The sequence below is a fragment of the Schistocerca americana genome, chromosome X (genome assembly GCF_021461395.2).
Source record: "Schistocerca americana isolate TAMUIC-IGC-003095 chromosome X, iqSchAmer2.1, whole genome shotgun sequence".
NCBI classification, from domain to species: domain Eukaryota; kingdom Metazoa; phylum Arthropoda; class Insecta; order Orthoptera; family Acrididae; genus Schistocerca; species Schistocerca americana.
In genome coordinates, this window is record NC_060130.1 from 868,773,511 (window position 1) to 868,788,882 (window position 15,372).

Genomic DNA, 15,372 nt, shown 5'->3' on the forward strand with positions numbered 1-15,372 from the left:
GTGGAAAGTTTCAATAGAAGGTAAATGCTATTTCAACAGCAGAGTGCCTACTTACACTATAGTGACACCATAACAGCTTCACAAATAATGTTTCCTTTTGTGTTCATTTATGCCAATAAATGCATCATACAATAGCACGAGGGTTACTGAAGCAACACCTATGATGTGCAGTTCTAATGAGATCATGGTACCAGGTTTCGCTGAGATACCACTGGTGTTAAAACTACACAAGGACTTCTGAATTAGGTAAATTGAGATACCCCACTGAATCTGCGCTAAGGTATTTCCCCTTTACAAGTGCTCAGTAATGTACAAGCAGATAGATAGGAAATTTATTTCACCATTAGTCTGACATACGTCTAGAACAACACACAACACAAATATCCCTATAGTGGTTAGTTCATCTTCAGAATGGATGTAACCAAGAAGTAATTCAGATGTATGCTTGTTAATTTGTAAAAGAATTAAGAAAAGTGATAGTAATTTCATGTCGTTTACAGACACACAGAAAGCATCTGACAATCAAAAGTGGCACGATGCAATTGAAAACCAAAGGGGGACATCGATACCGATGCACGTACAAGTAATACACAAAAGCTTTAAAAGACAAGTGGAAAGGCAAGAAGAAGCAGCAGACAATCAGAAAAGTTTTTAACAGGGCTGCAGTTGATTTTGCCTGGTATTTAACTTACATTGGAAATGTGATTAAGGAACTGATAAAATTTTGATTCACAGTGGTTGTGGCTCTTATGGCTGAGAATGAGATAGGATTATTGTAACTTAAGTGGAATGGGTTGGCTGCTCAATAGAGTATTCCAGTCTATGAAAATGAACAGATTTGGTAAATTCAAAGCAAGCACTGCACATACCCGATCAGTCCATACAGTTTCCAGACGGAATTAATTAAAAAAAAAAAAAAAAAATATTAAGATGGTGGCTTTAATGCTTTTTGTGTTCTAAGAGTCCACACCTACACGAGTACAATGCACAGAATGTTCACAGAGTCATGTGAAACTGTCAGGAAGTTTCCTTTCTCTCAGGACTGCTAGTTCTGCAAGGTTTGCAGGAGAGCTTCTGTAAAGTTTGGAAGGTAGGAGGCAAGGTACTGAACGGGGCATGAGTCATGCTTGGGTAGCTCAGTTGGTAGAGCTGCCCGCGAAAGGCAAAGGTCCCGAGTTCGAGTCTCAGTCCGGCACACAGTTTTAATCTGCCAGGAAGTTTCATGTCGGGAAGTTCTTTGGGATGTTTTTCAGCTCTTATCACATTGGCTTGAATGTCTGTTATCAAATTGTTGACCTTTCATGTGAATTTCTGCACTTCGCCATTTTGTGTTAGTCATACTGATAATCAACTTTTGCCACGTGATGATTTTGGCACAGAAAAGAATTGTCCACATTTTGCATTTAAATAAATTTGCATCAGGTGTGTCTAGCATTGTCGTTTTTCTTTGGGAGTCAAAGCATGCAGGCAAACTTTGCACACACTTTCTCTGCTGAATGTCGTGAATATGTGATTTAGATATGTTCAGTTCGTTGTTGCTCCACTGCAATTTGTGAAAAAACTAGTCGCACGTCCAGTACTTAACAATGCCTGCTCATAACTGACTGGTCAAACACACACCAGTTTTTTTTTTACAGTTGTTAGTACAAAATACCACTCTTGTTACTGTGATGTCACTGCTTATGTGCAATGAACAAAATCAGTCTCGGAACTTTTTGGATGGACAGTGTATTCTTACTCAAACTATTTGATATTTGAACAGTTCTCGGGTATCCGACCAGGTAGCATCGTAATTTCTCCACAGTATTTCGGCAGACGTACACACTGCCATCTTCAGGTGGTTCCTAACGAATGGTGTTCTGTTCCTCTCTGCGCCCTATATATACTAGTCGTTATCCCCTCCACCGTTCCTCTCCTGGTGTCTTCGGTGTGGCCGGCGCGGCAGCTACTGGAGGTGGTGGGGAAGCAGCGCCTGTGTCTGAACTGGGGTCTGCAGTCTCCCTGCTACCACCGTCAGGGGCAGTCCTCGATCTCTGGGACCGCATCTTTCTCTCCAGGCTGAGTGCAGGGTTCCAAGCCTGACTAAGTTGCAGGCCACTGTCTTTATGGATTAGATCGCCTTGTAGTCGGATGGCCTCTTTAGTAACACAGTCCCAGAAGTAGGAAGACTGACAGAGTAGAGGATGCGGTCCAGAGATTGAGGACCACCCCCGACGGAGGCAGCAGGGAGACTGTGGACCCCATTTCAGACCCAGGCGCCACCTCCAGTAGCCACCGCGCTGGCCGCACCAAAGACACCAGGAGAGGAACGGTGGAGGGGAAACGGCTAGTGTGTGTGTGTGTGTGTGTGTATATATATATATATATATATATATATATATATATATATATATAGGGCACCGAGAGGAACAGCACAGCATTCGTCTGGAACCACCTGAAGATGGCAGCGTGTACATCTGCTGAAATATTGTGGAGAAACTACGACGCTACCCGGTCGGATACCTGAGAACTGTTCAAATTGGAAATACACCAGGAGAACTTCAGATCGCATATCTGCTATTTACCAGACAGTATTATGGGAATACACAAAACAACCAGGATGGGCAGAAAGGGGTATGAACCTCCTCACGTTCAGCATATTAGTCTTGTATCTTAATCTGGTGTGATTCACTGAAATCCAGATGTCCAGGATTCAATGCTCAGTCAGTGACTCATGAGGACTGGACTCCACATTAAACTGTAACAGTAAGGGTGTTCAAAATCAGGATTTGCAAAGCAATACCCTAACAATGGAATCTCCCTCTGCTGATAAAGAAATGACAACACACTACAGACCAAAACATGGTGCGAACAACTTTATTAGAAGCGAGAGAAAAGGTTAGATTGACCTCAGTGGACCGAGACAAGAAAACACACATGAAACATTAAACGGTAGAACAAATAATAGACAGTGTGCATTGTGCTCTAGATGCATTAAATGTTAAATGTTACCAAGATTAGTAATTGAATATAGGATGTGGGACCTGTATTAACTGAGCAGAGGGGAAAATTGAACCAACTAGTCCCCAAAGAAAAAGGGGTAGAATATCACCTAGGGTGAAGAGGATCAACCTATGTATCACTTTGTCCATAAAGGCTTATCCCTCTTCACAGAAGAGATGAACATTCATTTAAAAATTCAGGAGACTGAACAAAAGTACAATATTAAAACTAATATGAGACACTATCATTTAACAACTTAATGAAAAATTATAGCCTACCACAATGAGTTAGAATATACAAGAAGTGTCAAAATTTCGGTAATTAGAATACATTTTTCAAATTAAAAAAAATTCTACTGTGTCTTGAATGAGGAGAATTCAGGGTTAGCTCAATTATCTAGTGCTGAGAGGTGGAATCGTTCTTGGTACGTATTTGTGAGATTTCCAAAAGCTTAAACAGAGAGGCTTAATGGCTAAACGATAAACAAAATGCAGTTAGAAACAGCCCTTTGACTGGGTTTTTGGGTTAACAACCTGACCCCTATATATTCACAATTAACTGCAGCAGTAACATGCGCTTTGAACAAGAAAGAGGAGTTTCCGTGTGGTTGTATGGTTTGATGTACCAGATTCACAAAAGTGATGACAGCAGAATAAGGAATCATATAGATGTAAAGAGATATTACTCATCAATACAATCATACTACAGAATGCCAAACAACACAGGCAAAATCTGTGCATCGCATGGATGCATTACACGAAGTAGTGTAGCACATGACCGTGTACTGAAGTGTAACTCTATAAAGTGCATGCAGAATTGTTAAAGTTGTGTAATATAGCATAGAATGATGGAACATCAGTCTATACAGAAATAATGGACAGCAATGTTTGCAGTCGCAAATTATACAGATAAAAAGAAATTTCAGGGTGATTATTTGCCTCCACTCTTATTTTACATTTGCCCAATTACTCTATCTAGACAAGCAAATGCACACACTTTCCAGCTGTATGCTTCAAGATAACTAGAAATTAGTCAGTCATCTTTTTTACATGAATGACTTCAAATATTTGTGAGAAATGGCATGATCTTCAATGAAATGCTATTGTTAAAACATTTTGGGGATTATATTTGCACGTAACTTCAAACTAACAGATGTGTGGAATATTGGGCTGTTACAAGGGAACCTTACGAAAGCAGAGCACATTCCCTTACATAGATATACTAGTATTAGATATCTAGAACCTGGGGAGACTTACAGGCACTTCTGTCAATAGGAAAATAATGAAACTGCAAAAGAAATTGTGAAAAAGAGAGTTCAAGAATTCTATAGGAGGGTACAACAGGTGACAAGAACTGGACTCAACTCCAAGAACAAATTTATGGCTACAGGGTCACTGGCAGTTTCTGTAATATAGCTTTCGTCTGGTAGACTGGACCCAACAAGACATCTGCTTATCATAAGACACAAAAGTTGCTTGCAATGTATGTAGTTCACTCAACAGCTGACACTGCAGACTATATACGACATGTCAGGAAGGAAGGTGAAGTCCGAGACCTATAAAGGCAACCTATCATAATGCCATAGTTGGATTTGGTAGGTATGTGATCCAGAGCATGAATGATACACTAATGCATGAAAGAAACAGCAAATGGAAACTAGAAATTATTGCCCCCAACTAAGGTCATTAAAGCAAGACTGGAGATAGAAAACTCTGCATGATCAGTACACAAACTACCGGAGAACTGAAATATTGACAGAGCTCACCCACATCTGTGGCTTAAAAGAGGAAGAATGAGAGCAGAGTCAGAATCTCTAACAGCTGCTGCACAAGATCGGGCCTTGAAATTGAAGAACTATAACAAAAGTTACAATGAAACAACTCACGATGATTCATGAATCACTTAACTTACCAGGTCTGCTCTTGAGAAAGTTCGAAGTTACCTGGAGTAGACTTTATTGTATCCAACAATGTTAACCCTAGTGTGAAAAATAAAGATGATGATAAAATGAAATATTCCCAAGCCCTGAACTCAAACAAAGGAAGAAGAAATTAAATGTTTGAAGTACACCATGGTATGCAGATGAATCAAAAGGAGAAATGTTGAAAGGAAGAAACACGAGGTACATGTTAGTGTTAAAAATTAGAGAATAAATTAAGAACAAAATCTATGCAAAACCCACAGTGTGAGGAAATAAAGCTCAATAGGACATACTGACATACCTGTGATAACTTTATTTGGCACATCAGTAAGTAGTCACAGGAGTAAAAAATGGGGCACTACAAAAATTTTATTTGGGAAATGAGATGTCTACACAACAGAGTGAAATGGATGATGGTGGAAATGAACTGAAAGATAGCTTAACACCTAAGGAAAAATCATGTCAGAAAGAAAATTTACTTCAACTCTACAAAAGACCCATAGGTGTCAAAGTATAACTTTTCTCACTATAGCCAATATACAGTGCAAAAAATTAATGTAACAATGCCTCAAATTTTGTCAAAAGGAGCAAAACAGATGTATCTGAAACTTGTATCTTGTAAAATCAAGGGAGAATTTCACAAATAAATACATTCCCCCTTTACAGAAATTAATAAACACTTGTTAAATAAGCCGATTATGAAGTGACACCAAATGGTGTAATTATACAGTTGGTCACTAAAATTGCAGCACCATGAAAGCAGCATGCAACAAACATCAGATCGGCATGATGTGTAACACACATTTCGATATACACATGATTAGCATCACAGTGCAACCACACGAAGTACATATGTAATTCCATCAACATTCTATATACAGAGAGAGAGAGCAGCAGCAGCAAGTTTCTCTTTAAGAAATTACATTTGAGTGTTGGTTGGTAGTGTGGAAGAAGAAGAAGAAACAAATGAGCACATCAGTATTTGACAGTGGAAGGATAATGGCCCACTGAGACTGCAGTTTATAATTCCAGGATATTGCTGCTCGTATTGTTCAGGACCTCACGGTTGTCGCAGAATGTGGACTGGGGTTGAAGAGGCCCATAATCAACGTCATGCTGGGTCTCAATGGCCCCACGTGAGTAAGGTCCAAGGAACTGAAATACTGTTTTCTCAGCTGTGCAGGATTATAAAGACGTACCAAATACCACAGGTCAGGAAATGGGCTTGTTTGCAGAAATACAAGTATCCAGTGGACAGTGCAATGATGTCTGAAGCAATATGGAGTGTCAGCACCTAACCATTGCTAACACAGCAACAGAGATGTCCCTAGAGCGGTGTGCCCAATAACACCACCAGACAGGGCGACAACACATTGCCTTTTTAGACGAGTCTCAGTTCTGTATACAGTATCACAATGTACATAGCCACGTGTGAATGCTCAGCGAAAATGAGTGTTTCCCGATTGCATTCATCATTGTCACACGGACCAAGCTCCTAGAGTGATGACATGGGCTGCCATTGGGTAAACAACACAATCACCTCTAGTTTGCATAGCTGGTAATTTGGACAGCAGTTGTAACATTTCAAATGTATTAAGGCTGGTTTCTGTGCCCTAACTTTCTGGCCACCACGAAATCTTAACAAGATAATATGCTGTCTGTACCGTTCTAACCTATCTCGATACAGAAAGTATTCAGACTGTTGCCCTAGCTGGCATATCTCATCCACTGCAAACATTTGGTCATCAGTTGCCACGAGACTAGCATCCTACCACTTGCTGGCCACTAACACTGATGAATTCTGACACAGGGTTGAAACAGCATAGAAATGGTTTGAGATGAATTCATTGTTTAATTTTTTTCTTTATTTTTTCCCTACTGGTTTAACTGCTTCTTATTCTTTTTGTTTATAGTCACTGTTGGCAGAAGTGGCAGCTCTTTATAGTAGATTTCTTACAATGGATACACCAAAATCACATACTATTTTTTCTATTACACTGTTTACACATAATGAGTTAAATTTTGTTATTTGCTCTCTTTTCCTCGTGTTGAATTTTAATGTTCAGCAGTGTATATTTATTTCACTTTTTATAAGTGCTGGTGCATTATTTTTTTACATAATGGTTAGCTACTTAAATTTAAAATACTTTAACTTAAGTAGAAATTCTGTTATCTATGTAAAACAGTTATTAAAAACCACGAACATCTTAGCAGCTTCCTCCCTCCTCGCAAAAAGAAAAAAAAAGGTATTCTTTGCCCAAAAGAGAATTACACTGGAGCTTTTTATGTGGAACATCATGCAATGATGACAATATCCTACAAAAATTGAAGCATAGTGTATACACAGGCATTTGATTTCAGTCTTATGTATTTTCACAACAATTTTTAATTAACTTGATCACTTAGTGAGACTTAGAATACACTGTGTGACAAAGCCTTCACAATAACTCATGGCAAATTTCTTTGGGTAGGATTTTCCATTTCAAGTGATGTGAAAATGTTGTACTGTTATAAGGTTCACAGAGTACAGTGACGAGTCTGGTAGGCTACCAAGCCAGTACAACATAGGAGAGATTTTTGTCCATAATTTAATAAGTATCTTCCAATGTGCTGCACTGTAGTTTCTGCCTCTTATCAAATTTCTTTATTGTTTTCGCTTTTTCTACAAAAGAAGGAACTCCAATTTATAAAGAGCAGATTTTACTCTTATTAACAATTTCGATTCATGGAATGTAATATATTTACATACGTATGTTCACAAAATGTTTGTGTGGCATGGCGAGGAGCAGGCACCACCAGTTCCATTACTGTAATGAATGAATTCTCTCTCTCTCTCTCTCTCTCTCTCTCTCTCTCTCTCTCTCTACTCACACACACACACACACACACACACACACACACACACACACACTTTTCGATTAACAATGTTCCTAATTTTTCAAACTGCTACAGCACAATAAAATACAATCATTGTAGACTTATCACAAAACAATTTTGTTGGACAAACCTGAAACTAGTACATAGTGGCGTTATTACCATTAACTTAGTAAGTAATTCATACAACAGTATTCCTGATTCACATTTGTTTCTAACTACAACTGGACTTTTGTCCTGCTCAGTATTGAGAAAGAAATTTTATTATATTGACAAAATCAAAAGTATTAATAGACAAATTTAAAATGAACTGACAATCACAAAAAATGGTGCTAGGTACAAAAAGTGACTAAACTGACTGGTTTTTACATCTGGTACAATACATCTAAGAGTATCTATCTCTGAGTTACAATTTTCTCAACCATTAATCACAATTACAGAAAATTTTAGATCTGAACACTGAATTGTGACAAAAATTCCCGTTTTCTTTCTGATCAATGAGGCTTCTTATACATTCGATGTTATACCTACATTATCACTGTGATACAGCAATGTAAATATCAAAAAGCCAAACTGAATCAAAATGTATACTAACCTGAACGTTTCATTTCACTGTAGAAAGTGAGATTTTATTCAAATTTGTATTTCATTGTTAAGAATTAATACATGTAGAGGAAACTTTTAAGTTTGATGTATTTCATCTCATCTTTAAGAGTATGTAACAAATACAAGAACATTAACACTTTTCATATTATTTTGTCACCCATGTGCACTTACAATTTATAATATATGTAAACACTTTTAAAAGTCTATTAAACTGCAGTAAATATGAATTTAATTTGCTTGATGCATAGAAGTTCATTGGACAGGTAAACTCTAATGCATCAACCCAAGTCTGGAGATTCACTGTTACCCAGTAAATGGGTGGGGGTGGGGGGGGGGGGGGGGGGGACACTATTTGAATTTAATTTTATTTGTAATACAGTCCATCACTGGGTCTTATATTGAGCTCATATCTCATCTCAGAACCTACCAATATGACCTTGTCTTTATATTTAGTTGTTTTGTGAGGCACTTCAGAACTTTATTTCACTTCTCATATTTCATGGTTCAGCCTGTTTTACCTTCTCCATTCATCCTGTTCCCATAGTAAATTTACATTTAATGTATTATCATTGCTTTGATGGAGGAAACTTAAACAAGGTTCCCCACTAGTATTCTTTAGAAAAATGAGCATTAAAATATCTAGACAGCCAAAAACATACATATACAACTGCAAACTCTGTGCTGTTCAGTATGTAATTACCTCCACAGTATGCCACCAGAATCTTAGCAAAATACAAGTACATTCATCATCTAACTGTAGCCCTTAAATCAAGTTTCCCCTCCATAACAACAAGTTTATAGTGTATTCTACAATAGGGTTCTCTGCTAAATATGTACATGTCCTCAAATTATAACTTTCAAATGAAATCCTATGAATTAAGTAATTTAACACAAATGCATTTTAGTATTCTAGTACCTAGTACGAAGCTGGTCAGATGAAAACTCCCCATTGTCAATTTAACTATGAAGTCTATAACTGATTTATGTACTAACATACATACGTAAATACATGCACATGTTCACAATACAAAGAGTAAATAATATAAAAGCAATCATGTAAATAACAAATTACTCATCTAAGTAAAGTTTGGACCAGCTGTTGCATGAACAGATACATGTCATACAGCAAGGTGCAGATGCAGTCTAGTGCAAAGAGATGTTTGCTGTTGTTCTGTTCTTAAAGCACAGTAAAGGAAGCAAGATTGGATTTTAATGTCTTGTTGATGACATGGTACAATAATAGACAATTTATTCACAAACAAACTTTATGTTAAATGTTATTCAGTTTGTTGACAACAAAAAGAAACAGTGCCCATGGAAAAGGTTACACAATATGCTTCCCAAAATGTTTAAATATTACAACATTCCTGTGTGTAAAATATAGTATATGGGATATAGCACTGAGCATAATGGGCAATCTACACAGTTGCAAAGAGTGGAATTTTAAAAACAGCAGAGAAATAATTAGGCCATTCAATATTTAGTTGTTGGGCTACTCCTATCTTGTTAGTACATAACACCCTTAAGGTTGGGTAGGAGGTTAATACAACACAACAGTAACGGTACTTTTCATAACAAAATTGAGAGGAATTCAAATCTTACCAGTTTTTCATTGTCACAACATAGCAAGTACTCCACTTACCAAATAATAATAATAATAATAATAATAATAATAAATTATTTATTTATTAGTACTATTATTATTGTTGTTGGTGGTGGTTGTTGTTGTTGTTGTTAGCTTTGCAGTTTGTCTGTCATTACATTAGACGAAAACTGGATCATGTCCCAATGGAGTACAATGTGCTATTGGATAATACACTTGGGTGAATGGTAAAGCTTTTAGTGTTAGACAACATGTGCTCATACTCAATTGGAAGAGTTGTAATCAGTAACAGATGGTAGTTCCACACATACAGGGGCTCCATCAACAGAGGGCAGTTCTGCAGACACAGAAGTCTAAAATCATAATACTGCAAATCTAATGCCAGCAAAACACTTGCAATTTAGAAACCACATCCATTACAGTAGAAACCAACTGAACTGAAAACAATCTTTCTTGTAATAAAACCCTGCAGCAACTATTACTCTTTTGCATTAGCATTAATACTGCTATATGATACTTTTATCTAAATAGACTACGATTATAGCTAACACAGAACATTTCAACACCATTGCATTAAGTGCGTATGGGGGCACAGATTCCAAAAGTCAATGACTATAACAAAATAATAGTAATAATACACCCCCCCCCCACACACACACACACCATTTATTTGAATATCAGCTCTACTGAAGCAGCTGTGTATTTAACAGAATGCTGTGCATATATAATGAGCTATCAACACTGTAAGGAAAAGACAGATTGCTACTTACAGTAAGATGACGTGTTAACTTACAGACAGGGATAGTGAAAAAGACACTTACACATTAGCTTTTGGCCAAAGCCTTTGGTATTGCATTCCCGTCCAAGGTGCCAGAGATGGAAATCTTGTGCATGCTTGTGTGAATGAATGTTGTGTGTTTACTTTACTTTTCTGATGATCGCTCTGGCTGACGGCTAATATGTACGTATCGTTGTTATTTTTTTTTTTTTTTTCTCCAACTTAACACGTCATCTTTATGGTAAGTAGCAATCTATCTTTTCCTTATATTTCTGATGTTCCAACCTGGAGTCCCCATGGTTTGCATAATTAACTATCAATCAGAAATAAATATTGGATAAACTGACTTCTCTCATCCTCCATTCTGAATTTTGTATCTGTTATTGTACCCTCTTCTGAGTGTTACACCAAGATTAAATTCAAGACTGTACAAAGCTTCACAATTCAGCTATAAATGTGTTGACAAAATTACTGCACATGTTGTCTGTTTCCTTTTAATGAAGTACTGGAAGAGAAGACTAAGGACTGCAGCTGTAATAAATGACACTTCGGTTTGCTTCGCATTTTCAAAGACTGAATGCCAAATAGGTCCACACTAACCAATTTGACAAATTTTACAACAAATTTTAATAAAGAATAAAAATTGTGAACCTGTACAGAAATCTAAAAACAGGACGACTGGAGCTGTGGTTTAAAAATCCAACTACTAGTGCCCCACCAACTTACAAAAACACAGTTGGATCAAAAGTGTAAGTATGATGAGACTTCTGAGAGACAAAGAGGAGAACACTGACCATCAATAGACATAACACTAACTCATGCCAGCGGCAGTTTTAATTTTGTGCTCTTCAAGGACCCACTTCCAAGGCTATTTTGCTACTTCTGAGAGCAGTCTCATCAGATGCTGTTACCGCACAAATTATAGTACATATGCATAACGCCAAAGCAGCTATAAAAACAGAATACATACGCAAATTTTTCTAACTGAAAAATGAATCAAGTATTCCAATGAGGCTGTTTTTATTGTGTCCTCCGAGTCATTCAGTATGATGCCCTCTGACAGAGTGTTAATTTTGCCTTTATTAGTTCCTATGAATTTTACTGCTGCTTCCGCAGTTAGGCACATTGCAGAATACACAATTTCACCTAATTTCCATGTGATGAAATATATTTTGCCTCCAGCATCCTTAGCAGGCAATTAGGCAATTATTATTAGTTTTATTACTACTGCAGTTAATGTCCATTAGTATGTAGTCTATAATACAATATTTTCTTTCTTTCACATAGTATTTGCCTCCTGTCTGTTCTCTAAGCACTCCCCTATGGTGCATATATCAGATTAATATACCAATATATTTGATACTAAGCACTTTTCTGACACCTCATGGAAACAAATTAAATAAAATACAATCAGTAGAACAAATTCTTATTTTATATGCTGCACTGAATAAAAAAAAAAACCATTACATTTCTCATATATTAATAATGTTGTCCAAATCTGGAAATATAATGACACACAACTTAAGCCATTCTGAATGAATTCAAGCCTCCTGAATGACTATCATTCACAAACCACAGTTCTCTCCCTCTCTTTCATTTAGTAAATTTAGAATGCAATTGTGGCAGTCTTAGAGCTTGTAAACCAAGCTACACAACTTAAAACACGCTAGCCAGGCTATTCCCAATATCATAAAAAGGTTTTTACACCTGCTTTATATAGTATCACATATTTAAAAAAGTGTGTATTTATTAGTTAAGTTAAATTTACAGTTTTTACAATACCAAAATTTATACACAGTAATATACATCTGCTCACAAAATAAACATGTAGTACTTGACAACATAGTGTTGTTAATTTGTAACATCCAAGCATTTCTGATAAATGACTCACAGTGGTAATTGATGTAAATACAATCACAATTATCTGCAAAGCCAGAGAAGACTGAAGCATATCCTGCCCTTGAACAATGACTGAAAGTGAATAATTTACTGTGTCTCAGAGAAAATAAACTGAGAACACTAATTGTCGATAATTATTATTTTGAAGGACAGTTTCAATTTGTTGTATGCAACAAACAAATTCTGATTGTAAATTTTACAGAGTTAATATTTTCAGTCTCTGCTGAATTTTCAGAAATCAAGTTTGAACATATGCATTTCATTTGGCAGCTTACAGTCTATACACTACTACTAAGTAGCTAACGGTAAAACTGATTCTTCCAAACAGACTGAGAGTCACCAACAATTCAACTGTAGGTAATTTAACAAAGTCTTCTGTAAATTTATTTGGAAATCTTGGAAGACCATTCAAACCTGTGACACTTTTTCCCCCACTTACTTTCTTATAGGATATAACTAATCCTAAAATCAAATGCATTTACTTCCAACAGATGTTCTTGTTGCATTCATGTTTCTTTCCAGGCATAACAATACAACTGCTACATACACATACAAACTAACAATTCTAAACAACAGGCAATTTTGGCCCTCTCAACGTTCAATCCTATTCTCTCTTACACACTCAATGTAATAGTTAATTACAGATGCACCCAGATACAACCACAGAAGTTACTTACTTGATTAACAGGGGTAGTGTTAAATTTGTGAGATTCCCCTATACATTTCCACACTGCATGTGACTAGAGTAAAATTAAGTGAGCATAGCAACAAGCAAGCATGTCACTGAATGTACATCATTATTTTGAGGGTGGAAGTAAAAATAGCTATTTCCCAGATTTAAAAAATGCTTACTTCTCATTGTGACTAATGTCTGGTGCCACTAAAGATAAATCAATCACAAGCATGTAGTTAAATGAAATAACACTTCAACTCTCGATGATGATAGTAATTATAATATAACAGGAATGAAGGGCTGTAGTTCTTATAAGTACAAAGTTTATCAGACACTGCCACTGTACGTCAACTTACTTTCCTCAGTTTCTTGTACACGTCTACCTGAAATTAAGACAAATTTATTAAATCTAACTCAAAAGGTTAACTACTAAATTACAAATTAAATTAAGGTGGGAACAGTTTTTAGCAACAATATTTATGAGCCAAGGGATGCCATTTAGCTTCAGTTTATATTCTTATTATTTTGCATCTCACTTCGCTGCTGTTTCACCTTTAGCATCTAGTAAAGAGAGTATATATCGCTCCAGAAGGCTACTCTGTTTTCATAAATGTAAACTGATTCATTGTAGTCTTATATTACCACTACCATGAGCACTACTGTATCACATTGGATAATGCAAGAATGAAAACAGACTAACCGAGTGGAGCAATACATAGCGCTGCCCCCTACCGGCAAGGCTAGGATCGACAAGCCCAATAGCAGCACATGTGGCAAGGTATGTCATCTGATGAAGTCACATGTTCAACATCTGTAGCTCACTTTTGACCCATTTCCTGACATTTGCAGCTCCATGTGTCTTACATTAAATTATTTGTCTCAGCATTATCTATGTTGCTTTACACGTTTTTAAGCGTTAATAAGAATCACCCTGTATAGTGTGAAACCCAACTCCACCATCTTAATTTCGAACTCTGTTCAGGAATATTTTCCTAGTATTTCAGTATAAGCAAGGAGTTGTAGATTGTGTAGCAGAATAGTTACCAAAATAAATGTCCAATGGCATGATGTAAGGTGTGCAAATTAATGCATACATCCACTGTTTTTGCAAATTAAGCTATAAATAGAACTTCGACATAATCTTATAAACAACACACATAGCACGCGTCGTTAATACATATCTCAACTGTGAACTATAAACAAATGATGTATAATATTTCACAAAAAATATTCATTCACAATTGTAAACATTATGTACCAAAAGTTTTGCTAAATGTTAATATGTAATGACAATTTTACAGTTAGAAAATAAAAAATAATCCACTAAAGATTGCACAAAAAGTATTGAAACATGTCTGAGTGAAACAAAATAGAAAAAGAAAGGTCTTTTGCATAACATGGAATTCCTTGTCCTATTTTTGCAGCAAGCATGGACATAACAAGAAGAATTGCAGCACCACAAGATGATTACTCTTGTTGCTATTTCAGTCTTATTTCTGTCATAAGCATACTGCAAACTGAACAGTTTATTCATGAGAACATTTCACTTTTATAAACATAGTATTAGCAATTATTGTTTTGAAATCGTTATGAGTAGAAGTCCTTTGAGCTCTTCTGATTATTATAGGCTGAATGACAGTTTTACTTTAGAATGACACATTAAAGACTGTACTGTCAGTGTCAGCTAATGTTTCTCATTCTGATTTAGATCAAAACTTAACTTTTTTCTGTTGGTCCAAGATTAGCATTATATTATACAGTATAGTGAATCTGTGAACGGCATTCAATATCTGAACTAAAGTCAGTCAGTAAAGCTTAAACAATTGGCCCTAAAAGCAGAAGACAAGTTCTTTTTATTTATGCAGCAAAATAACTGACAATGGCTGTAGTAGTGAAGATATAAAATGAAAACTGACATTAGCAAGGAAAGTGGTTCTGATGAGGAAAACTTGTTAATACTCAATATAAGTTTGTGTTAGGAAGAATTTTGTGAAGACATTTGTCTGGTGTGTAGTCTTTTACCAAAATGAAACATA

At 36.3% G+C, this 15,372-nt stretch overlaps 1 protein-coding gene across 5 annotated transcripts in view; it reads right to left on the reverse strand.

Moving 5' to 3' along the window:
* Window positions 1-7,271: 7,271 nt before the first annotated feature.
* The window catches only part of LOC124554873 (dnaJ homolog subfamily C member 5), a 91,562-nt gene continuing 83,461 nt past the window's right edge, over window positions 7,272-15,372 (reverse strand). For all 5 annotated transcript variants that reach the window (XM_047128543.1, XM_047128545.1, XM_047128544.1 and 2 more), the window contains one exon: window positions 7,272-13,719. The gene's annotated coding sequence lies outside the window, so the exon portion shown is untranslated. The remainder of the gene's footprint in view (window positions 13,720-15,372) is intronic.